This window comes from Giraffa tippelskirchi, chromosome 1 (genome assembly GCF_054371585.1).
Source record: "Giraffa tippelskirchi isolate mGirTip1 chromosome 1, T2T-mGirTip1v1.2.pri, whole genome shotgun sequence".
NCBI classification, from domain to species: domain Eukaryota; kingdom Metazoa; phylum Chordata; class Mammalia; order Artiodactyla; family Giraffidae; genus Giraffa; species Giraffa tippelskirchi.
In genome coordinates this window covers 130654785-130681716 of record NC_137275.1, presented here as the reverse complement: position 1 = coordinate 130681716, position 26932 = coordinate 130654785, and the positions used below count along the sequence as shown (strand labels likewise).

Genomic DNA, 26932 nt, shown 5'->3' with positions numbered 1-26932 from the left:
TTTATCCCTTTAAAATCAGATGCCTTAGTTAAATCGCAACATGCAATTCATGTTGACATTTTCAGCCTTTCTCTCTCACTGCAATGCAGTTGATTTGTTAAGATTTCAGACTCCAGGGTCAGACTGCTGCTGCTGCTGCTGCTAAGTTGGTTCAGTTGTGTCCAACTCTGTGCGACCCCATAGACGGCAGCCCACCAGGCTCCCCCGTCCCTGGGATTCTCCAGGCAAGAACACTGGAGTGGGGTGCCATTTCCTTCTCCAATGCATGAAAGTGAAAAGTGAAAGGGAAGTTGCTCAGTCATGTCCGACTTCTAGTGACCCCATGGACTGCAGCCTACCAGGCTCCTCTGTCCATGGGATTTTCCAGGCCTGCTTGGATCCAAATCCTGCCAACACTACCTACCAGCTGTGTGATTTGGACAAGTTGCTTAACCTCTCTGGGCTTCAGTTAGTGCATCTGAGAATGAGAATCATAATGGCACTTACTGTGTAGGGTTGTTACAGGAACTAAATGAGATAATACATGCCACAAACAGAAACCTATTCAAACTAGTTTAAATAAGTAAGATTTTCTTTTTTGAAATCATAGGGCTATATGGGACTTCGCAGGTGGATCAGTGGTAAAGAATCCAAAGCAGGAGATGTGGGTTCGATCCCTGGGTCGGGAAGATCCCCTGGAGAAGGAAATGGCAACCCACTCCAGTTTTCTTGCCAGGGAAATCTCATGGACAGAGAAGCCTGGGGGGCTACAGTCCATGGGGTCTGAAAGAGTTGGACACGACTGAGCGACTAAGCAGCAAGGCTACATGAGCAATCTGAGGGATACCTAGTGACTGGTGGGGCGCATGCATACCAGAGCTGGCGTGTAAGCAGCCTCTGGGGCATCTCGCTCCTTCTCCCACAGGTTTGTTTTGCTTCCTTGTGTTGTGTTGGCTCTTTTTTCTGCAGACCAGTTTTCTTGGTTTATCACTGTGCATATGTCCAGAAATTCTTTGCCCCAAATCTGTGCAATTTATTGAATGAAGACACAGATTCAGCTTCACAGTGTCAAGTTTCCAGGTCCAGTCAGCTTGGGCTGGAGGGGAGGTGGCTCTTCTGAAGATTGACGGATGGGCGGGGTTTAGTGTCTCTGAGAAGGTGGTGGGGGTGGGCCCAGCAATGATTGCAATCTCTAGCATAATCATAGTGACAATGTTCAAGGGTGATTAAAGGCTTCTTGCCTTGACCATTAATTACTTTTTTTTTTTTAAACTTTCAAAAGTGAAGGATAATATCCACATAGAAAAGGACACATATGATAATTGTACAACTTGATCGATTTGGATAAACTGAACAGACCTGTGGAAACACACCCAGCTCAAGAGATAGAACAAGCACCCACAGAGCCCCTTTTGCTACCCTCCAGTCACTACTCCTTAAGAGTAGATTAGTTTTGCCTGTTTTTTATACTTTCTGTAAGTGGGATCATAGCTTGTATATTTTCGTGTCCAGTTTCTCTTGCTTAACATTGAGAAATTCATCAATATTGTTGTGTGTTTGCAAAGCATTCATTCTCATTGTATTCCATCGTGTGAATATGCTGCTTAGTCTGTCATTGCATATTTGCGTAGTTTATTTCTAGTGGGGCAGCCCTGGTTTTGTTGAACATGTACATGTTAGCACTGATTATTTTTACCACCAGAGGCTTATACAGGGTGTGGTAAATTATCGTCCATTATATGTAACTGGATTGATGATCTCTTACGGATGAATATTGTTATGCTTTCTCTCTGGTGATTACTCATCTTTTTAAGTTGTGACTTTCATGGTATGAGGGCAGGATCATGTTTTAGACATTTTGCATATACGAAAGAACTTTGCATACACTTTGATAAGTGCTCAGCTGTTTATTTTCTCTTCTAACTTTTTAAAAAAACTATTTTGTTTTATACTGGAGTATAGCTGATTAACAATGTTGTGATAGTTTCGGGTGCACAGAAGAGTGACTCAGCCATATATATACATATATCCATTCTCCCCAAACTCTTCTCCCATCCAGCTACCACATAACATAGCTATTTATTGATAGAATGAAAGAATGAACAAATGAATGAATGGTATATGCCTCCTTCTTTTCTGGGAACAAGCCCTATTTATAGGAGAGGCTCCATGTACTATATTTAGACAAGGCTGACCTGCTGCTTAGCCAAGGTTGATTGATCGAGAGGTGGACATGGGACCCAAGTGAGGTCAGTCGTGTCTCTTCTGAAATTTAAAAGCTGGAACCAAAGAGAGTGGGCACTGCTAAGTCCCTATGACCACGCTCTAGAAAGAAGACTCATAGGCTCCTGCTAGTTGGTACACTGACTTCTGTTCTCTGATTCCTTGAAATAGATAAAAAGATCTACATATATGACTGCTAAATAGCAGTGCAAAACTATTTTGATCAAGTTCCAAAGTGCAAACTATATTGTAAAAGGTACAATATGGAGAGATCGGTGAAGAGGAGCTTCATTGTGTGTTCTGTTGCCTTGGCTTTCTTGCTTGAGGGAGCTCCTGTGAATGTAATTGTATTTCTTAAGTCAGAAATTGCAATGGTTAAGGCAACAGTCCAGGAGAAGAGTCGTGAGGACTTGAACCTGGGAATTAGGTGTGAGACTGTAGAGCAGAGATGGTAGACATCTTGCAGGCCAAGGCTTTAAGCCTTGAAAATGGATTTCACATGCAGGTAAAGGGAGACGTTCAAGATGATGCCAGGGGAGTTCCCTGCTGGTCCGGTGGTTAGGACTTGGTGCTTTTACTGCTGTGAGCCAGGTTCAATCCCTGGTCAGGAAACTAGGATCCTGCAAGCCCCGAGGTGTAGCCAAAGAAAAAAAAAAGATGATGGCAGGTTTTGAATTTCTATGTTAGGTAAGAATGAGTGCATGTGGGCACGCTAAGTTGCTTTAGTCATGTCCGAGTCTTTGGGAACCAATAAATAAGGGGATTTGAGGGGAGTATAGCGGGAAGGGATAAAGATGAATTCAGTGTGGCAGGCATAAAGTTTAAGGGCCTGGTGAGACAGCCAGATTGTTCTGGTCCAGAATGTTGACTCTGGAGCTGGGGAGACTTTGGAGTCGCGTCTGTGATCGCTTGGTGCCTCACTCTGCGATCTTGGGCACCTTCTTTATTTAGCCTCTTTGCTTTTTAAAGATTTTTTTGTTGTAGACTATTTTTAAAGTCTTGAATTTGTTACTTCTGTTTTATGTTTTGTTTTTTTGGCTGCGAGGCATGTGGGATCTTAGCTCTCTGACCAAAGATCGAACCCACACCCCCTGCATTGGAAGGCAAAATCCTAACCACTGGGCCACCAGGGAAGGCATGACTTAGCCTCTTTACATGTCAGTTCCCTATCAGTAAGCTGATTTCACCCTGCAAGGGCTGAAATGAGACAGTGCTTACAAAGGGTTGAGCATAAGGAAAGGAAAGGGAAGTCGCTCAGTCGTGTCCGATTCTTTGCGACCCCGTGGACTGTAGCCTACCAGGCTCCTCCGTCCATGGGATTCTCCAGGCAAGAATACTGGAGTGGTTTGCCATTTCCTTCTCCAGGGGATCTTCCCGACCTAGGGATCGGACCCAGGTCTCCCGCATTGGAGGCAGACGCTTTAACCTCTGAGCCACCAGGGTTGAGCATATTGCCTGGCAATTGAGTATTCATAAAATAGGTATTCACAGGATGGTGATGGTATGGTGATGTCTTGAGTGCAGTTGGAAAACAGACTGGGGTGATGCAGTGAGGGATCTGCTTCAAGGTGGAGATGATGCTCAGAAGAGACAGTGAGGAGGAAAAGAAAGGAGCCTAGGGACTTCCTTGGTGATCCTGTGGTTAAGATTCTGAGCTTCCTTTGCAGGAGGCGTGGGTTCAATCCCTTATTAGGGAATTTCCATATGCCCTGTACTGCCTCCCCGCCCTAAAAAAAGCCCAAGTCATAACTAGTTAGTGAGATGAATGTGTGAGAGGAAGAAATAGTGGGAGAAGAGAGACTCATAAGATCCACAGGAGGCGGGTGCTCGGGAGCACCTGGGGCTCCGGGGATGTCAAGGTTTCACCACATTTTGGTTGGGTATCCTTTTTCTGCCTTAATCTTGAACTGTTGTTGGAATCAAGTAAGTCGGCATTTGGGGCAGCAATGTGTTAAGTCACTCAGGTGGAGAAGTTGTTTGGGCTGAGTCCTCCGGGAAGAAGCTACCTGCAGGTCCTCTCTTGTCTGCAGGCACACGAACCAGGACGTGGTGATGAACCAACACCTGATGAACCAGCCCTGGCTTCCTACCACACTGCCAGTCTTCTGCCAGCTGCCACAGACCTCTGGAGGAGAGTCAAGATGAACTGTTAAAAAAAAAAAAAGGACAACTTTAGGCTACTCATAATATTTGGGCAACAGTTTCCCTATTTTTATTTCTTGCAATACTTTTGACTTTTAAAGCATTTTGATTTTTGCTTCCTTGCTTCCAGCCTTCTTGAACAAAACTGGCAAAAGCTAGAAAGGGGTTGTTTTTGCACATATATGATGGTGGTGAGACTTTGAAGGTTTGAGTTTGTTCTTTGTAATAAAGGGAAAAGGAGAGAGAAGTGTGTGGTGAGGGATGAGGAAGGGGATGTCAGGAAAGACAAGAAAAGGGGGATCAGAAAAAGGAGGGGCTGATGGGTATGGAGAGAGGAAGTGTGCTCCCTGGAAAACAGGTTGCTAGGTTTTTAAAAGTTTTGTTTTTCATATGGAATCCTCGGCCCAAACTGTCCCCTATGGGAAACATCAATCTTCAGGGTTTTGTCCGGCCTCTGGGCTCCCCCAAGAAGGGTGTGTGTATGAAACAGGGCTGCCGTGAGTGGTCTCAGGGGGTTAAGCTCCTCTAAGATATAGACCACCGGAGCACCGGGATCCCAGCCAGCAACTTCCTCGGGTCCAGTGTTTCCGGTTCCCTGGCCGAGAAGCCCCGCCCTTTGGAAATTAGAAAACTGTTTTTAAAAAGTTGAAGCAAATTTGATCTTAGCTCATATTGCGGTTATAGATTTTAAATAATGACTTAAACTTATTCTTGAGTGACCAGTAATGATCAGGTCTATCTTTCAGGATTGGTGGAGTTCCTTCTTTTTCTTGGGGATAGTTTTGGTCACCGCCTCCTGTACAACGTTGCGAACCTCAAGCCATAGTTCTTCAGGCACTCTATCTTCCACATCCAGCGTCCTTCGCCCACTCCCACCATTTCAGTTCTCCGAAAAGTCTTGTCCTGACTTTGCAAGTGTGAAGGTTGACAAGTCTCTTAGAGTTGTAGATGTGTGCACTTTTCCGTTCCGAGAGGTTGGCTCTTAAGTATTTCAAACGGCTTCGCCTTTTCCTCCCGGTTGTGGCTGATCATGCCAACACAACTGGACTAAGCCATTGTTTCTGCAAAGCCCCGGGATTTTTCCCCTAGGCATTCTTGCCGTCCGGCCTTTTCTTTGTTGTGAAATAGTCAGTGTTTCCCAACTCTAGACCTTTTCGGAGACCGTCAGCTCATTGAAGAAGGCCTTTTCTGTGGGGACGGCTTTAGTTTTAGACCTGAAGTTCAATGGCTGAGGCTCTGGAGTCTGAACGCGTTCCAGGACCGGCGGAGAGCTTTCGCTCTGCAGCCCCCGGACAGGTTTTTCAGAAAGAGTTGGGGCACTGGTAGGAGGCGGGTCTGAGGGCTGAGAGAGGCGGGCACGCGCTTCTTCCCCGCGGGCGGCTCCCACAATCCCCGGCGCCGCCGCTCGCCGGACCCTGGCGAGCCCGGCTGCGGGGTCCGAGGCTTCCGAGGCTCTTCGGGCGCGGTCGGCGGAGCCCTCGCCCCGCCCCTTCTGCCCTCGCCGCCGTTCCCCCGCCCCGACCCCAGGCTCGCTAGCGCCGGGGTTCGGCCATTTCCGGCGCTGCGCACTTCGGCAAGTTCCGCCGGCACAGGTCGGAAATGGCTGCTCGCCAGCAGGGGGAGCGGAGGATCCGGCGCGGCCTGGAAGGCGGGCTGCAGGCGGCGAGAGCGGCTTTTGGGAACCCGAGTCTCACGCAGGCGGCGGCGGCTTGTCCCTGAACTGGAAGCCGGTAGGACTCCTGGCGGCGGCGGGAGCCCCGAGCAGCCGGGGCGGCGGCCCGGCAGAGGCTCGTGGTAGGGACCCTGGGGCCGGCCGCGAGAGCCGGGCACCGGGCTGGACCGGGTCTGGCTACTCTGGGGTCGCGGGAGCCTGGCGGGGAGGCTGCTGCCCTGCGTGGCGGGGGCGTGCAGCCTCGGAGTAGGCCTTCCCAGACGTCTCGGGGGCTCGGGAGAGGACCTCCAGGGCCTTAGCCACCAGCGAGGAGGGTAACCGGTAACGGGCCCCACCCTGGGGGTATAGGGAGCTCTAAACGCGACCTCCCCACCCCCACACGCCCCCTAGAGCTCCGGTTACCTCGCACCCACCTCCACCCCTTTTTCTAAAGGCTCAGCCTCAGCCATGCAGCCACTTCTGCACCCTAAAGCCCTCCCCCATCCTTTGCCCCCCTGTGTTTGTCCAGCTGCTTATGTAGAGCATCTTCGGTCCACGAAGGGGCATCCGGACCGCCCCCCCTCCCCTTCTGAGCGCGCACACACTTCCACATCTGCTTTCCGCTGCATTCAGACACAGCCGCCTGCAGCTGCTCTTCCTTGGCCTCTTTTCACCCGGCTCACCTCCTTTCACGAGGAGCCCACAATCAGAATAGCCACTTCCTGCCCAAGGAAGGGTCCAGGTGCTGCTCTTCTGTGCATCTGGGGCTCTGGTACCCAGGCTCTATAGTGATGGGCCTAGCGCTGCTCAGGCGGGAGAGGGGCTGCGGAGAGCGCGTCTACCCGACTGAAATCTTAGCCGAGTTATCCGAGCGCGCGGCAGGGTGCAGTGTGAATCCGAAGCCCTTTGGAGAACGGGCAGGGCTGCCAGACTGCAGAGAGGCTGTTTCTCTTCTCTACCGCTTGAGCCATTGCTTCAGAACTGCTTAAGGTATTCGTGGCTCTCAAAAGACTTGACTTCGGTGGATTCTTCCCCCCTCTTTTCTTTTCAAAAATTCGAAGGGGCTTCATCAAGCCCCAAGTTCCACTCCTTCGGAGGAGGAGCAGACACTTGTCCTTTTTTCCCATATGTGATTTACGTAAGAAGTCTCAAGTAGTTCACCCTCCAGTTTAGGTAGCTTTATTTTTGAAGGCTGGGCTTCCCTTTTTTTTTTTTTTTTTTTTTTAAATCTGTGCGTTGTGGTCAGGCCGACTGCATTTTCCCCCCGGTTTCGCTCAGCCAATGTCTTGCGCTCTGGTTCAGTTATTCTAACTGTACTGAGCGGGTGGGATGGTAACCTGGGAGATCCTGATAGTCTTTTGAGTGGAACTCAGCGTTCTCAGCAACTTTTAGCAGGGGGACTTTTTAAAAGAAAGAAGACCCATCTTCTTAACTCTTCCTTGGTTCATTAAAAATACCGTCTCCTGTGGGAATTTCCTGGTCCGCTGCCTATGGGGAGCCTGAGGAGTCAGAAGTAATCATAAGTATGAGGAAACCTAGTCTGAGTGCTTTCTGGAAGAGGGTTAGAATTGTAGATCTTCAGAACACTGAAAACATGGTTTATTTAATATTTGAAGATGTAGCAGCTCCTCTGGGGGACAGATCTACTGGATAAATGATTGACCAGTTTGATTCTTCAGGTTCCCACCCCTCGCTTTATCAAAGGGGAAAAAACTCTGGCATTTAATGTTCTGCGTGTAGCTGAAATCTTTTTGTCATTAGGCTTCAGAGCTTTAACCTGTGAAGAGAAAAGGCTTCCTGCAAACAGGATAGAGAGAAATGAGTCAGGGGTAGAGTTAAGCCTGAGAAGGAGGAGGTTGAATGGATGGCTTGAAGCCATGGGAAGAATGTTGTGCGGATTAGATAAGGAGCTGCCCTTTTCCTCAGGGCTTTAGGCTAGCTGTTGAGTGAAATCACTCAAGGGTGGTGCAGGAGTGGGGCCTGGTAAGCTGTGCCGAGTAGGGGGGTCCCTAACTGAGGCACTAACTGGAGAGACTATCAGGATCTCCCAGGTTACCATCCCAGCCGCTCAGTACTGTTAGAATAACTGAACCCCAGAGCGCCAGACATTGGCTGAGCAAACCCTGGGGGGAACATGCCGTCTGCATGACCACAAGGCCTTGATTTAAAAAAAAACAAAAACAACATGGGAAGCCCAGCCTTCAAAAATGAAGCTACCTAAACTGGAGGGAGAAATAACTTGAAAGTGTTCTTACATAAATCACATCTGGGACCACATAGTGGTCCCCTGGAGGGAGGGTTGTTAATACTGCCTAAAGCAGAAGGAGATTCAGGTATTAGGAGAAAAATGAAGGTTCCTCTGGATCAGCTGTTGGTAGAGATTTGAATGTCTTTGCATATAATTACTTCAGAGTGAGGCAAGGAATATAAACCTTTCATAAAGCTGTAAACCTGTGCATTAATTTCTGCTGGACATTAAGTTTAGCTCAGAAAACTTCTGTTAACATATTTATCTCCACCCTATTTTTCTTTCCTCTTAATTTTTGCAGCTGTTTCTTTTGAAAACCTGTAATGATAGGGTAACTAAGTAAGAAGAAAGGATTTTTCGTGTGTTTTTAGGTTCCTTGAAAATAGGGGAGCTCAGGCAGATGGAGTTCGAGAACTCAAGGGGCACGGGTAGACTCTCCAGTAAGTGTGATCTTTTCGTGCCTGAACTGGTCCCACACTCCTTGTATACTTGAAGTTCTTCAGATTTCTTTGGTGATATTAGTAGATGGAAGAGAAGAGGTATTAAACTTTTTATAATCCTAGGTGTATCAGAGGAATATGAAGACCTCACTTGGTGACATATTTACCTCCTCTGCACTTAGGCTGTAATTTTCAGTATAGGATTTTGCTCCCATGCCCCCCAGATGACCCATAAAATACGGGATGGAGCCGTGGGAAGATGAACTGTGTCTCAGCATCCAGCCACCTTTGTGGTTTGTAACCCCAGAGTACTTTTACAGAAAAGGAGGCAAACTTTTTCTGTAAACGGCCAAATAGACAGTATTTTAGGCTTTACAAGTGTTCAGCTTTGCTGTTGTAGAGTGAAACAGACATATAGGACATATATGCAGTGTGTGCATGCAGCAGTACACACGTGCAGTCCATAAGTGAATGATCAAGACTCTATTCCAGTGTACCTCTATTTACAGAACAGACACCTGGCTGTGGTTTGCCAGTGCCTGCCTGCAAGTATAACCCCTTCACACACGTTATTGCTTTTGTATATTCCTCTGTTTGACAGGGCCCAGTACCTTTTAGACTGACCAGTGAGTGATATCAATGATTAACCTCCTGGATGTTTGCTTTGTTGACTGTTTGTTTTCTTATTCTCTTACATTTGTCATCGTTTTAACCATCTTCCTCCAACCTCTTTTTAAAATGTTTTTTCAACAAAGATTTGATACTGAGTGAGGAATAAAAAAATAATGAATTAGATTTGGAATGTGCCCTTCGTCTGTATAGTGGTTAGACATACATAAATACATGATGATGGTAGATTACAATAATGTCTTAAATTACTATAGTCCTTGTCGATCATATCGTACTTTCATATGTTGTTTCTCACATAGATTTTGATCTTTATAGTAACTCTGACAGATAGAAGGCTAAGTGTTAGAATATTCTTTAAAAAAAAAAAATTATTTTTTTGCCTGTGCTGGGTCTTCATTGCTGCACAGGCTTTTCTCTAGTTACCGTGAGTGGGGGTTACTCTGTGTTGCATTGTGCGGGCTTCTCACTGAGGAGGCTTCTCTTGTTGCAGAGCATGGGCTCTAGAGCATGGGCTTAGTTGCTCTGTGACGTGTGGGATTTGCCTGGACCAGGGATTAAACCTGTGACTCTGCATTGGCAGGTGGATTCTCTGAGCCACTAGGGAAGACCCAATATTCCTTTTTGTGAAGGGGAAGAAAGGTAGGAAAGAAAACTGAGGCTTTGGGGGGTGGGATGTGGGGGTGGGCTTTTAGTTATTTGACCAGAAGATGTACTAGAAGGCAAAATTACTGACCTGTTCCTTTTTGAGTACTTACAGTGATGCGAACCCCCCTGGGCTGCTCATTCTAATTTGCAGACTAGTTTTTAGGACGCTTGTTCTTACTGAGCTGCAGTTGGCCTCTCTGGGAGTGTCACCTTTCAGGGCTGTGTAGAACAAGTCTATTCCTTTTCCCTCTGACAGGTCTTCAGATGCTGGAAGACAGCCATCATGTTTCCCAGACATGAGTTGCAGATTGGTGTGCATGGAGCAGAAAAGGCCTGTGCACGTACAGTTGGGCTGCCCAGCTCACACCAAGTCTTACATTGGGTGCCAGCTCTTAGAAATGGGGAGATTTCACATGAAAATCTCTCTCTCTGGTTTTCTTGAGAAAAAGAAGCTTCAGTGTTGTAGAGTTCACATTTCTGATGATAGTAATCTCCTTTAGGGCCTACTTAGGTGGTGCTAGTGGTAAAGAACCCACGTGCCAATGCAGGAGATGTAAGAGATGCAGGTTCAATACCTGGGTTGGAAAGATCCACTGGAGGGAGGGTATGGCAACCCACTCCAGTATTGTTGCCTGGAGAATCCCATGGACAGAGGAGCCAGGTGGGCTACGGTCCATAGGGTCCCAAAGGGTTGGACGTGACTGAAGCGAGTTAGCATGCAGTCTCCTGTAGATGCCAAATATCCTGTCCATCTTGCTGAAGTCTCTGCCTGCCAGCTTCACTCTTGTATTAACTTCACTCTCAAGGCTTCTGTGGTCGTTGAGATTACTGTCCTGTTTCCTGGGTCTTCTAGCCCACAGACTATCAATCCTCATTCCCTTCACATGTTTCTTATTTGACAGTTTCAAATCCCCTGACCTATTTCTTAGTCCTCTGCCCTGTATTCCTTTTGTTAATGTCCCTCTGAAAGTGTGGTACTCAGCACAGCATACAGTATTCAGTATACAGTGTCATCTAACAGAGTACAGAGTAGGGGGCAACGCTAACTCTTTTGTTTTTGACACCATACTTTGCTAAAAAAAAAAAAAAAGACCAAAAAAAATAGGTGATAATTTTTTTCCCTAATCAGTCTTATATATTATTAAGACTGATATATATATAATTTATATACTTATATATATATTTAATTTATATACTTATATATATAATTTTTTTATTGGAGTATAGTTGCTTTACACTGTTGAGTTAGTTTCTGTTATACAACAGAGTGGATCAGCTATATGTATGCATACACTCCTCTTTTCTGGATTTCCTTCCCATTTAGGTCACGACAGAGCACTGAGTAGACTCACTGAAATGATACTAATCCTGAAATCACAGCTGTGTGTGTGTGTGAGCTGTTGTTAAACTAAATTATTTCCCTGTAGTTTTGAGATCCAAGTGCTTAACTCTGCTTTAATTGCCTTTAAATGTACTTAGATATTCCAGACTGATAAAATCTTTTTTTGTATCCTGGGTTTTTTCAACCTTGACTTACTTTTCCCAGTGTGACTTCCTTTGTTTCTGAAGTGGAGCAATAAAATATAAAAAAAACATTGTGGCATATAATGGAGAAAATAGTTGATGAGGACCCTAAATTATTAACACAGTGGAAAATTAAGGGGGATCTTAAAAGAAAGCATTATGCTTGACATTTTGGAGGTGGTGAAACAAAAGGAGGTCTTGGGGATGGCCTGCTCCCTTGAGTTTATATGGTGGTATTATTTCTCCCCCAGTGAAACCAGTATGTGTGTGCTTTCTGTGTGCAAGGCAGTTGTAAGTCACTGGGGTCTCAGAATCTAAAGGGATCTTTGAAGTCACATAGTTGACCCTTTTTTTGGTGCTAGTGGTAAAGGACCTGCCTGTCAATGCAGGAGATGTCAGAGAGTTTGATCCCTGGGTGGTGAAGATCCCTTGGAGAGAAGGGAATGGCAACCCACTCCAGTATTCCCGCCTGGGAAATGCCATGGACAGAGGAGCCTGATGGGCTACAGTCCATGGGGTCGCAGAGAGTTGGAGACAACTGAAGCGACTGAGCATGCACACGCATGCAGTCTACGCCTTTACTTTATGGGTTAAAAAAGGATAAGAAGCGTATGAATCAAGAAGGACTGGAATTGTGAAGTTAGGGGTCCTGATGACTCTTAAAGATAGTTAGTTACAAAGGGATGACAAAATTGGAGTCTCAAGTTGAATTCACCCATGAAGGTTGAAATTGGATGCCCAAGTCATAAAGCTGATTTAGGTCATGCTTAGCAAACTGCTGCATGAGTTTTCTGTCTTACTTAGGGAGGCCTGGAGTTCTAATGATATGAATTGTATGCCTCCATAGCATAAGGTCAGAGAAGGCAATGGCACCCCACTCCAGTACTCTTGCCTGGAAATTCCCATGGACGGAGGAGCCTGGTAGGCTATAGTCCATGGGGTCGCTAAGAGTCGGACACGACTGAGCGACTTCACTTTCACTTTTCCCTTTCATGCACTGGAGAAGGAAATGGCAATCCACTCCAGTATTCTTGCCTGGAGAATCCCAGGGACGGCGGAGCCTGATGGGCTGCCGTCTATGGGGTCGCACAGAGTCGGATACGACTGAAGCGACTTAGCAGCAGCAGCAGCATAGCATAAGGTGAAAATCCTATTTTCTTGAGAAATGGAAACTCTTAGAGAAATTAGTTTATGCTGTAGGCACTTGCACATCAAATTAACTGTTCTGGAAAGATTCTTCAGCAAAATCCGTCTGAAGATCTTATTAAACAAACAAACAAACCTGTTTTTATACCTCCTCTTCCCATACTGTGGAATCTGTATTTTTCACAGTTATATTGTGAACATTTTCCTGTTTGAGTGAAACTGATTGAAAAGCTTATTAATAATCATATTAATGACATGGATTTATCATACTTAATATTTAACCTTCCTCCTAATCTTGGACGTTTAATTTATAGTTTTTTCTGTTGAATGCTTGGTGATTGCGTCTTTACAATACAAATCTTTGCTCACATAGAATGCATTCCTAGAAAGTGAAATTGCTGAGTCAAAGATGTGAATATTTTATGGACTTGTTACAGATGGAAAATTTCAGTTTACATTCCTACTAATACAACATCAGTGTACCTGTCACTGTAGCTGCCAGCAGAGTGCAGAGATGTCCTGTACTTTATTAGAGGAAGTGGTGTACTTTGTGGACACTCTCGAAATTAAATCTTGGTCCGCATTCACGACTCTTTCTTACAAATAACTTGTGGAAGTGGAATTGAAGAGTCAGTGAAGGCAGGTTTCAGGGCTTCTATTGCTTCAGGCCCAACTGGGTTCCAGAAAGGAGGGTCGGTACCTGCTCCTAGCACTGGGGGTGTGGGGATGTTTGCCTTGATCCTGGTTGGTACCACATACTATAATCTTACTGTCCTTTGCTGATTTATAGGTGGAAAATGTCACTGTGTCCTGTTTTAAATATGCATTTCCTTGATTTCTGGGATGATTAAATATTGAAAAATGTTAAGCCTTTGGGCCCCTTCTTTTTGTGTAGCTTCCTGTTTATTTCCTTTGGCTATTACGGTATTGCCTTTGCTTCTATTAAAGTAATGCCGTGTTGTAAATGCCTCCCCAGTCTCTTCACTGAATCGCAACTTAAAAAAATAAACAAATATTAGAAGCCTTTGATTCCTTTGTCATCAAGTTTGTTGAACTTTTCTTTCATGGATTCCATTTTTGCTTGGATTCCAGTACAAGTGGCTGAACTTATCTTGAGGTGAAATTTCATTTATGTTTTCCTGTTGTTCTTTTTGTGGTTTCATTTATTACAGTTACCTCTCAGATTCATCTGGGACTTATTTGGGGTTTTGGTTTGTCATGCAGGAATTCAGCTTAATTTTTTTGTAAAAAGCTGTTTGTCATATTCTGGGAAAGTCTAATGTAGTGCACTTTAAAGTGACTGCAGCAAAATAACGTTCTCCTTAATTATGAAAGTAGTACATGCTCATTATAAATGAGTGAAGGCAGAGTGAGTATTTTAGTAAACAAATCATGAACCCGTGGGTAGCGGGGTGGGTCTGGCACCTGGGTTTGTATCTGGGCTCCTTACCTTCTTGTTGTATGGCCTTAAACAGGGTACCTGACTTTGGGATTCACACTTTTCTTCAAAGTAAAGTAGAAAAAACAGGCCTACCCCCTAGATGGTTGACGTGAGGATGAGATGAGATAGTATGTGTAAAGTATGTATGCTGGAGGGTGTTGTAAATATAAATACAGTTATAACAAGTGGTAGGTCTATAGTGACAACAAATGAAGACACCCCCCCCCCCCATGTCTTCCAGAAGTCTGTGCTGTAGTCTGTAGACTTCCTGCGTGAATAAGACATATTGCTCTTTGGCCTCCTTAATTGTTTGTAATTACGTTGATTCGGATGTCGTCAGTCTGAATGAGGACTGTCATCAATTCTTTGTTAGACCAGTACTTTTGAGTTTGTGTGTGTGCTCTGCAATAAAGTCACCTGGAGCTTTGTCAGATGGCAGGAACTTGAGCCCCATACTTGGGAATTCTGATTCAGTTACTGTTGGGCGGGCCTGGGTTTATCCTGTGAAAACATTCTGAGGTGATTTGTGCATCTTGATTTTGTATTACCCTAGTTAAAAAGTGACTTGTCAGACATGATTTTGATTTGTGGGTTGTTATCAAACTGGTGGGAGGGGAAACAGTTAAAGGAATTGGCATAATTTTCCAATCAAGGACTTATCCTGGAGTTGAGACTTCTGGGTTGAGATTTATTACTGACTAAATGCAGCAATATTTGACCTAGGTTAATGAAGAATGTTAGTTTGTTAATACACTATATACAGTTGAGTAATGGAAGGAATGCTTATAGGGGCCTTTGTGGAACATCTTTGGACTTAGAAGTCTGCTCTTGAGCCCAGGGTTTGCTTGTTTTTCCTTTTTTCAAAGTCCTGTAATAAAGGCGGCTCATCTCCGTGCTTCTCTGTGATTGTGTCATAATCTTGACTCGTAACTTAGTAAGTGTGTCAGTGGACAACCAGTTTTTCTCACCTGATTTTGGTTTTTAATTGCCAGCAACTTTCTGTTTCCCTTGTTTTACACCCAGGTTACATTTATCCAGTAAATAAACTCTGGTGGTTGTCTTATGAAAAGCACACATTGGTCTCCTGTAACTCGTGAATTGCCTACATTCAGTTTTCACAAGTCATTCTTTATCAAGTGAGCTTCCCTGAAAAGTGCATTTTGTTATTTTGAATGATAGAAGAGAGAAGTCAGAATCTTAACAGTAGTGCTAGTATCAGGAAATTTGTTTTAGTTTAATTCGTTTAGCTTATTAACGTCCTGAATTTTAAACTAGGTAGTCTTCCCGGAACAGACTGTTTGTCATGCCTGTGCATTGCAGGAAATCAGGAAATGATGTTGTTTGGTGTTGCTACAGAATTAAAAAAATCTTTGAAATACTGCTTTCAACAACCTTATTGAAATGATTTTTGTGCAGAACTATCTTTGTCTAGTTTGAAGGGCTTGTGGCCATGGCAGTAATAGCAGCAGTGTGCACCTGGGTTGTAATAGGATTCTGCCTGCTTGATGGGCCTGTGTACTAAGTACTACATGCACAGACAGACACACAGGTAGGTCATTCACTCTGAGTACATTGTTCTCTTGTTTTGTTTAGCAGATAAATCAGTGTGAATACAGAGTTGACTTTAGGTTTGGAGTAGTATTACCGTGTGTGTTAATGACAGCTATCATCATCCGGGCACAGTAGAGCTGTAGTAATGTGGGTAATTTAAAAATAATTTACGCACGCTGTGCCTGTGCTTTGTGTTCCCTGAATTAACGTCACAGGCAGTTTATCTTAAATGGTTAAGACATTAGTGAGTGTGGGCCTTAGAGTAACTACGCTTTGAATCCAAGTTTTACTCAGTATGGATGCCCTTGGGCCAATTTCCTAACCTCTGTGCTTTGGTTTCCTCATGTACACAGTGGGAATGCTAGTAGTACGTACTTCATAAGATTGTCATGAAGATTACGTGTGTGAAGGAATACAGTGCGTCTAACCTAGCACACAGTAGACATTCAATAGATGTTCACTGTTACTACAGTTATTTAATAAATTAAAGTCACTTGAAGGTTTCATTTGGGAACATCTGGAAAAGCGTCTAGCTTCTTGCCCCAGTCTCCCTCCATACGTTTCAGATATAATGCGTAACTGCAGCCCAAGTGGAACCAGCTGTTTATTCCCTTCTTCTCTCCCTTCTGTTTTTTTTTTTTTCTTTTTTTCTCTCCATTGAGTGTTTTACTTGAGCTCAGTTTAGTGTTTTTTTTTTTTTTTAATGAAGAAAATTATACAACTTTGTTGAAAGACATTAAAGAAGACCTAAATGAACAGAGATATGCCAGGTCCATGATAGGAAGTTTCAATATCAGAATATTTTAGTTGTAAAAGAAGAGAAGTCAAGTCAGTAGGATGTTTATTCTATCAACAGATTCTTGAAAGCAGGGTCCTCATTGCTGGTAGTGTTCCCACTGAGACGGAAGGAATGTTAGAGGAGAAAGCACTCAGAGAGGAGGTGATAGTAGAGGGCACCCGTGTGTTAAGGTTGTAGGAGGGAGGAGGTGAAAAGACAAGCACATGTGGAATTCTGACTGAGAACTCTCAGCCGCAACTAACTCCTCAGCATATGTCCTGGACCTTTGGCTTGAGTTACTTACCATTTCAGAAATGTAACTGGTTTCAAGCCTTCCAGTGAATGGCTAACAGATGAAAAATTTTCATATATCAGCAAAAAAAATTTTGGTTAAGGAAAGAGTAAAAAGTTACGGCATCGGCAGTGATCTGAATGGTAAATGTTTGTACACGATATTTTGAACTTTTCCCTCTTCACTGGGAGAAGACACTAACGTAACCTCCTTATACTCAGAGATGTACCCTTGCTGCCATTGGAACATTGAGGGGTAGGTGTCTGTGTTGCTGACCATTGGAGAAGGGAGATCAAGATTAGGTAAATTTCATAGTCATCCAACCAGGGGGTGCTAATTGAAGCTGTTGGCAAACTCCAGTAAATAAAGATAGGGAAAGAGAGAAGAGGACCAACTGTACTTAAGGAGAGGTGAAAGGTACCAGAGGATGAGCTGTTGAGGTGGAGAACCAGGAGAATGTGTGAGTAAATTATATAAAATACAAATTAACTTAATATGAGACATTGGGGCAGGGATGAGGATGACAGAACTATTTGATAGGAGAAATAAAGGTGTGACTAAATGGAGAAAATGAATGTTCATGCTTCTAGATAAGGTCAACAATGTTAAAATAACACTTCCCTACCTAAGAGCGATGAATTAATAATTTAATTCTTTTTATATATTACTGAATTCCGTGCACTATTATTTGTTCAGTATTTTTGTCTTATATTCATGAGAGAGATGTACCTGTCGTTTTCTTTTTTGGTGCTTTCTTTGGTTTGGGTATCAGGGTTGGTAAGATGGACTGGGAGGTGTCCCCCCATTCCAGAAGAGATTGTATTTAATAGATCATTATGTTAGGTTGGCCAATAAAATGCTGGGGAAAAACCTGAAGGAACTTTTTGGCCAACCCAGTACTTTAAACACTTTGTAGAAATTCTCCAATGGAAGCCTTTGGGGCTGGACATTTCTTTTGGGGGACATCTCTTTTGTAATTTTAAGATTACAAAGTCAGTTTGTTTAATAGTTGTAGGACTAATTATTTCCTATTAGGTAAGTTGTGGCAGTTTGTGTTTTTTGAGGCATTGGTCCGTTTTATCTGAGTTGTCAAACTTATGTATGTTGAGTTGTTCCTAGTCTTCCTTTTGTTATCGTTTTGATGCCTGCAGGACTTGTGTGATATCTTGTTTCGTTCCCATTGTTGGTGATTTGTATCTCTTTTCCTTCTGTGTCAGTCTTGAGCAGGTTTGTCAAAATTGTTGACGAACCTCTTCGTTTTATTGAGTTTTGTCTTTGTTTTTCATTTCATTGATTTGTCCTCTTTATTATTCCTTTCCTTCTGCTTACTTTGAGTTTGTTTTGTTTTTGTAGGTTCTTAAAGTAGGAGCTTAGGTTATTGATCTGAAATGTTCCCTCTTTTCTAATGTAAGTATCCATCTATAATATCTTATTTCATCCCCACAATAACCCTGGAGGTAAGTAGGGATTTTTAGTATCACTTTAAGGAGGAAATTATGTAACATTCGTAAAATCTCAAAGCTGAGTTCTGAACCAGAGATTCTGGCTGCAAGTCCAGATGGCCTGCAAGCCTCCTCCTAGCTGTGAAAGTCTCTCTTTTTATTTTTCAGTGTTTCATTTCCTTTGAACCAAGCTCCATAGACTCTAAATCTCAAACTTGTTTGAAAATGAAAATGTAAACTAAGACTTTCAAATAGTATAATTATTTATTGAGCAGTGACCTGGTACCCAGAACTATGTGGTATTTTGTAGAGGGGTTTCAAAAGTGGTGAGAAAAATAGTTTCTACATCCAGCTGGAGAGAAACAAATTACTTAGATGAAACTAAGGAACAGTTGAAGTTCGGCAGGAGAGTGATATGAACAACTGACTGTTGTGGTTAGAAAAACACTTTCAGAGGTAGAAAATTTGGCAAAACAGGTGAACTGATAGTGTATGAAATGAGAACCACAGATACTTAATGAGCACAACTTGTTTGACCTCCAGTAATAAAGGGTAAATCAAAACAGTAGAATGACATTTTATCAAACTGTCTTTTTTTTTTTAAAATAGCATTCAGTTGGATTTGTTCGGTTAATTAATGCTTAACTGCAGCAACAGACTCAGAAATCTTAGTGGCCTGAGATAACCAAAGTTTCTCACTCTTCCCCATTCAAGTGACTCCCTCCAGTGGGGACCCAGAGGTCTGGGTTGCTTTTAATCTTGCCACTCCATAGTTTTAGAATTTTTTCCTTTCAGTCTCTCAAGTAGTTGGGGGAAGAAGAATCCATCCCTGTTCTTAAGAGCCTTGTACGGGAAATGATACCTTGCTTTTTCTCATGTTCCCTTTGGCAAGAACTAGTCTTCCGATCCCAGCCAAACTGTAAGGCAGAGAGGGAAATGGAGGAGAGCAGATCCATACTCGTGGAGTAAGAACCGTCTCTGTCACACTGTGACTGGTCAACTCTTGGGAAACAGATGCCCTCTGTGTTGTTGGTGGGAGGATAAATGGCCATCTTTCTAGTAGAGAGTAATTTTTAAAATAAGATATTCTTGCACTGACCCATGTTAAATTTTTTTTTTCTGAGGAGATACTCGTGGATGTGTGCAAAGATAGCTACAAGAATAGTTGTTATAGCTTTGATTATATTGAAAAATTGAAAACAAATGTCTAACAAGAGGATTGGTTAAACAAATTATGGTGTTTCTGTCTTCAGTTATTGACCGTCATATGGTATAGCATCTAATGATGTGGGTCAGTAGACTGTTCTTGTTATAAGTGGGAAAAATCAGATTATAGAAAAGAACATATGTCCCATTTTTGTAAGCATGTTTATTCATGCATAGACTAAAGATTGGAGGAGGTCTCTGGTTTTGGCAAAATAGCAGACTAGATTAATATAAACCCCTTGCTACGCAATGCATATTTCGCTTTCAGGAAAGAAATTCTCATTAAAATTAAAAAGTGGAGTGGGGGCAGGAGAGGTTGGGGATTAAAAAAGCATCTGATGAACAGTCTGATGCTATAGTCTGTGAGGGTGTTTGCCAGTTTTGGTAACTTGCAGTTTAGTTCCCACAGAAATAAGAGAAAGAGCCTTGTGCCTGTGAGTGTCAGACTGAGACACCAGATGAGAGTATGGATCTTTGAAAGGTTGAACATTCACTAAAGGAATGGGTGGACTAGAAAAAAATAAAGTCTCTGGTAGCAAGATCCAGAACTGGTTGGGGAAGGGAATATTCACTGAGAACTCAGAACCATTTTCTCTTCATATGAATTTTGTGTTCAAATTTACATTTACTTGTGGCTTCTGGGAGACTCTCCAGACTGAGAGATTGACATAAAAAGCAGTCCAAAGCTGATGATAATAGAATCAGCAGACAGAAGAAACTCAGCACATGAAGGGCAGGAACAGAAAACGTGAGAAGGAGTAGGTGCTATCATAAAAATAAGGCAGATTTTTAAAAAGGAGCCAACAGAATTTCTGGAAATATAAAATAGTCATTGAAATCAAAACCCAGTGGTTTGGATAAACAACCCCTTAGGCACAAAAGATAGAATTAATAAGTTAGATCAAGAGTTGGCCAACTGAGGCTTGTGGGCTAAATCTTGGTTGTGGTTTGTTTTTGTACAGCCTGCATGGTAAGAATGGTTTTTTTATTTTTAAAGGATATAAAAAAGAGACAAATGAAAATATTGTACTTAGACTGGATGTGGCTCCCAAAGCCTAGTATGTTTACTCTCTGGCTCTTTACTGAAAACATTTCCTGACCCCTCAACTGGGTAGATAACGAGGACATTTCCAGATGGTGGCACAAAGGATAAAAGAATACAGAGGAAAGGTTTAAAGACATGGAGAATGGAATAAGGAGGTCTGACATATGTCATACGTTCAAAAAGAGAATGAATGACAGGCTCTGTACAAAAAGTTAATGACTAAACAAACAAACAGATAATGATTGAACATTTTCTAGAATAAGGAAAGACACGCATCTTAAGAACCAGTAAGTTTGAGTGCTGAGCATCCCACTCACCCCTTGCTCCTGCCCCCTGCTCCAGATTCCGCATGTAGACATAGCAGAACTCCAAAGCTGAAGAGATCTTAAATACAGCCAGCATGAAGAGTCAGGTTATCCACAAGGTACAATAGTTAGACCGACATCTCACTTCTCAGCAACAACAATAGAATCCAGAGAATTATTCAGTTGGTGGAAAAGAATTATTACTCTAGAATGATGCATGCAGTTGGATCATTATTTAGGATTTAGGGTGAAATAAAGTGTTTCACATAAAATTTACCACCAACAGACTCTGACTAGAGGAACTACTTTAGGAAAAAGGAAACAACCAGAGGGAAGGAATGAAATGCAGAAAGGAGTGGAGCTCTGAATAAGGAGCTTGGTAAATGTAAATATGTGGGTGAATCTAAACAAGCATGAATTGCATTAATGATAGTAAGGGCTAATGTTGATCGGGTAAAAACATGGTTGAGCTAAAATATCAGTCAATATTGATGTAAAAGTCAAGAGAGGTCATGATAGGTAAAGTTGTTGAGTCGCTAAGTTGTGTCCGACTCTTTGCGACCCCATGGACTATAGTCCGTCAGGCTCCCCCATCCATGGGATTTCCCAGGCAAGAATACTGGAGTGGGTTGCCATTTCCTTCTCCAGGGAAACTTCCCGACCTAGGGATCAAACTCAGTGTCTCCTGCCTGGCAGATGGATTCTTTACCACTGAGCCACCAGGGAAGCTCCAGCCTTCGGTGGAGATCTTTTATTAATTGAGAAGAGGAACAAAATACTAGAGATAATGTTAAACTTTCAACTAAAGTCATAAATTGAATATATAACTTCCAGACTGGTAGAGGGTTTAAAAAACATAACAAACTTATCAACTAAAAGTCAAGAAAGAGATGGGGAATAGAAAAAAGTGATAAATAACTCCCCTTCAAAAAAGATTGTTAGTAAATCTTCATGTATCACAAAAGTGTAAGTAGATCAAACACTGTAGTTTAAAGTCAAAGGTTGTTAAATTGGAATTCTATTAAAAGAATGAAATCTTGTTCTCAAGTGTTTCTAAGAGGCACCTAAAATACAAGGAAAGACATGGAAAGTTTGCTGGGAAAAGAATGGAAAAAGTTAAGCTAGGCAAATATTAGCTGAGAGCTGAGTGTCTGACCAAGTGGCAGGCAGTGCCCAACTATCCATCGAGAGTTCAATGGATAAACAAAGTGGTGGCATAGACCTACCATGGAATATTATTCAGCCAAAAAGAAGGATGGAGTTCTGTGCTGCAACACAGATGAATGTTGAAACATGCTAGGTGAAACAAGTGAGTTCCATAAGGACAGATATTGTATGGTACTCCTTATATGAATATTTAGAAAAGGCAAGTTCGTAGAGACAGTAAAGTAGAGATTACCAGGGACTGGGATTGATTATAGTCTTTGCAGCCAAAGATGGAGAAGCTCTATACAGTCAGCAAAAACAAGATTGGGAGCTGACTGTGGCTCAGATCATGAACTCCTTATTGCCAAATTCAGACTTAAATTGAAGAAAGGAGGGAAACCCACTAGACCATGCAGGTATGACCTAAATCAAATTTCCTTACGATTATACAGTGGAAGTGACAAGTAGATTCAAGGGATTAGATGACATTGTACAGGAGGCAGTGATCAAGACCATCCCCAAGAAAAAGAAATGCAAAAAGGCAAAATGGTTGTCTCAGGAGGCCTTACAAATAGCTGTGAAAAGAAGAAAGCAAAAGGCAAAGGAGAGAAGGAAAGATATACCCATTTGAATGCAGAGTTCCAGAGAATAGCAAGGAGAGATAAGAAAGCCTTCCTCAGCAATCAATGCAAAGAAATAGAAGAAAACAATAGAATGGTAAGGACTAGAGATCTCTTCAAGACAATTAGAGATACCAAGGGATAATCTTGGTGGTGTAATCAGTTACCTAGAGCCAGACAGCCTGAAATGCAAAGTCAAGTGGGCCTTAGGAAGCATCACTACGAACAAAGCTAGTGGAGGTGATGAAATTCCAGTTGAGCTATTTCAAATCCTAAAAGATGACGCGGTGAAAGTGCTGCACTCAATATGCCAGCAAATATGGAAAACTCAGCAGTGGCCACAGGACTGAAAAAGGTTAGTTTTCCTTCCGACCCCGAAGAAAGGCAATGCCAAAGAATGCTCGAACTACCACACAATTGCACTCATATCACACGCTAGCAAAGTAATGCTCAAATTCTCCAAGCCAGGCTTCAACAGTACATAAACTGAGAACTTCCAGATGTTCAAGCTGGATTTAGAAAAGGCAGAGGAACCAGAGATCAAATTGCCAACATCCGTTGGATCATAGGCAAAGCAAGAGAGTTTCAGAAAAACATCTGCTTTATTGACTGTGCCAAAGCCTTTGACTGTGTGGATCACAACAAACTGGAAAATTCTTAAAGACATGGGAATACCAGAGCACCTGACCTTCCTCCTGAGAAACCTGTATGCAGGTTAAGAAGCAACAGTTAAAACTGGACATGGAACAACAGACTGGTTCCAAATCGGGAAAGGAACACCTCAAGCCTGTATATTGTCACCCTGCTTATTTGACTTGTATGCAGAGTACATTGTGAGAAATGCTGGACTGTATGAAGCACAAGCTGGAATCAAGATTGCTGGGAGAAATATCAATAACCTCAGATATGCAGATGACACCGTTGGAGCAGCCGTGAAGAGAGACCCCGCGTCCAAGGTAAGAGAAACCCAGATAAGACGGTGGGCGCTGAGAGAGGGGATCGGGGGCAGACAGGCTGAAACTACAGTCACAGACAACTAGCCAATCTGATCACATGGACCACAGCCTTGTGTAACTCAGTGAAAGTAAGCCATGCCGTGTGGGGCCACCCAAGACGGACGGGTCATGATGGAGAGGTCTGACAGAATGTGGTCCACTGGAGAAGAGAATGGCAAGCCACTTCAGTATTCTTGCCTTGAGAACCCGATGAACAGTATGAAAAGGCAAAAAGATAGGACACTGAAAGATGAACTCCCCAGGTCAGTAGGTGCCAACTATGCTACTGGAGATCAGTGGAGAAATAACTACATAAAGAATGAAGGAATGGAGCCAAAGCAAAAATAACACCCAGTTGTGAATGGGACTGGTGATAGAAGCAAGATTCGATGTTGTAAAGAGCAATATTGCATAGGAACCTGGAATGTTAGGTCCATGAATCAGGGCAAATTGGAAGTGGTCAAACAGGAGATGACAAGAGTGAACATGGACATTCTAGGAATCAGTGAACTAAGATGGACTGGAATGGGTGAATTTAACTCAGATGACCATTCTCTCTACTACTGTGGGCAGGAATCCCTCAGAAGAAATGGAGTAGCCATCACAGTCAACAAAAGAGTCCGAAATGCAGTACTTGGATGCAATCTCACAAAGGAAGGATGATCTCTGTTCGTTTTCAAGGCAAACCATTCAATATCATGGTAATCCAAGTCTATGCGCCAACCAGTAACGCTGAAGAAGCTGAAGTTGAACAGTTCTATGAAGACCTACAAGACCTTCTAGAACTAACACCCCAAAAAGATGTCCTTTTCATTATAGGGGACTGGAATGCAAAAGTAGGAAGTCAAGAAACACCTGGAGTAACAGGCAAATTTGGCCTCGGAGTACAGAATGAAGCAGGGCAAAGGCTAGTAGAGTTCTGCCAAGAGGACACACTGGTCATAGCAAACACCCTCTTCCAACAGCACAAGAGAAGACCCTACACATGAACATCACCAGATGGTCAACATCGAAATCAGATTGATTATCTTCTTTGCAGCCAAAGATGGAGAAGCTCTATACAGTCAGCAAAAACAAGACTGGGAGCTGACTGTGGATCAGATCATGGACTCCTTATTGCCAAATTCAGACTGAAATTGAAGAAAGTGGAGAAAACCACTAGACCATTCAGGTATAACCTAAATCAAATCCCTTATGACTATACAGTAGAAGTGAGAAATAGATTTAAAGGACTAGATCTGATAGACAGAATACCTGATGAACTATGAATGGAGGTTTGTGACATTGTACAGGAGACAGGAATCAAGACCATCCCCAAGAAAAAGAAATGCAGAAAAGCAAAATGGCTGTCTGAGGAGGCCTTACAAATAGCTGTGAAAAGAAGGGAAGCAAAAAGCAAAGGAGAAAAGGAAAGATACACCCATTTGAATGCAAAGTTCCAAAGAATAGCAAGGAGAGATAAGAAAGCCTTCCTCAGCGATCACTGCAAAGAAATAGAGGAAAACAATAGAATGGGAAAGACTAGAGATCTTTTCAAGAAAGTTAGAGATACCAAGGGAACATTTCATGCAAAGATGGGCTCAATAAAGAATAGAAATGGTAGGGACCTAACAGAAGCAGAAGATATTAAGAAGAGGTGGCAAGAATACACAGAAGAACTGTACAAAAAAGTTCTTCATGACCCAGACAATCACGGTGGTGTGATCACTCACCTAGAGCCAGACATCCTGGAATGTGAAGTCAAGTGGGCCTTAGAAAGCATCACTACGAACAAAGCTAGTGGAGCTGATGGAATTCCAGTTGAGCTATTTCAAATCTTGAAAGATGATGCTGTGAAAGTGCTGCACTCAATATGTCAGCAAACATGGACAACTCAGCAGTGGCCACAGGACTGGAAAAGGTCAGTTTTCGTTCCAATCCCAAAGAAAGGTAATGCCAAAGAATGCTCAAACTACTGTACAGTTGCACTCATGTCACACGCTAGTAAAGTAATGCTCAAAATTCTCCAAGCCAGGCTTCAACAATACGTGAACTGTGAACTTCCAGGTGTTCAAGCCGGTTTTAGAAAAGGCAGAGGAACCAGAGATCAAATTGCCAACATTCGATGGATCATCGAGAAAGCAAGAGAGTACCAGAAAAACATCTATTTCTGCTTCATTGACTATGCCAAAGCCTTTGACTGTGTGGATCACAATAAACTGTGGAAAACTCTTCAAGAGATGGGAATACCAGACCACCTGACCTGCCTCCTGAGAAGCCTGTATGCAGGTCAGGAAGCAATGGTTAGAACTGGACATGGAACAACAGACTGGTTCCAAATAGGAAAAGGAGTACATCAAGACTGTATATTGTCACCCTGCTTATTTAACTTATATGCAGAGTACATCATGAGAAATGCTGAGCTGGATGAAGCACAAGCTGGAATCAAGATTGCTGGGAGAAATATCAATAACGTCAGATAGGCAGATCACACCACCCTGATGGCAGAAAGTGAAGAAGAACTAAAGAGCCTCTTGATGAAAGTGAAAGAGGAGAGTGAAAAAGTTGGCTTGAGGCTCAACATTCAGAAAACTAAGATCATGGCATCAGGTCCCATCACTTCATGGCAGATAGATGGGGAAACAGTGGAAACAGTGGCTGACTTTATTTTTCTGGGCTCCAAAATCCCTGCAGATGATGACTGCAGCCATGAAATTAAAAGATGCTTGCTCCTTGGAAGGAAAGTTAAGACCAACCTAGACAGCATATTAAAAAGGAGAGACATTACTTTGCCAACAAAGGTTCATCTAGTCAAAACTATGATTTTTCCAGTAGTCATGTATGGATATGAGAGTTGGACTGTGAAGAAAGCTGAGCGCTGAAGAATTGATGCTTTTAAACTGTGGTGTTGGAGAAGACTCTTGAGAGTCCCTTGGACAGCAAGGAGATCCAACCACTCCATCCTAAAGGAAATCAGTCCTGAATATTCATTGGAAGGACTGATGCTAAAGCTGAAACACCAATACTTTTTCCACCTGTTGCAAAGAACTGACTCATTGGAAAAGACCCTGATGCTGAGAAAGACTGAAGGTGGGAGGAGAAGGGGACAACAGAGGATGAGATGGTTGGATGGCATCACTGACTCAATGGAAATGAGTTTGAGTAAACTCTAAGAGTTGGTGAAGGGTAGGGAGACCTGGTGTGCTGCAATCTGTACGGTTGCAAAGATTCGAACATGACTGAGCGACTGAATTGAACTGACCTGGGAGACAGGGAGATGAATTACTGCCTACTGGTTACAGAGTTTCTGCTTGAGGTGATGGAAAACTTTTGGAAATGGTAACGATGGTTGTACAACATTTTGACTGTAATTAATGCTGCAAGCTATACTCTTTAAAAATAATTAAGATGGTCATCTTATGTTGTATATGTTTTATCACAACAAAATTTTTTTAAAAGCTGATTGACTGATACTAAGATCAGCCAGAGTAAACTTTCAGGCAA

At 42.9% G+C, this 26932-nt stretch overlaps 1 protein-coding gene across 4 annotated transcripts in view; it reads left to right on the top strand.

Annotated features, from left to right (window-relative positions):
• Window positions 1-26932, top strand: part of EXTL3 (exostosin like glycosyltransferase 3) — a 142396-nt gene that overhangs the window by 61039 nt on the left and 54425 nt on the right. The window contains exon 1 of one of the 4 annotated variants that reach the window (XM_081496124.1): window positions 5729-6074. The exons of 1 other annotated variant lie outside the window; for it this stretch is intronic. The gene's annotated coding sequence lies outside the window, so the exon portion shown is untranslated. Of the gene's footprint in view, window positions 1-5728; window positions 6139-26932 lie in introns of those variants that run through there. 2 more of the 4 variants (XM_081496143.1, XM_081496153.1) reach the window with 2 other exon arrangements.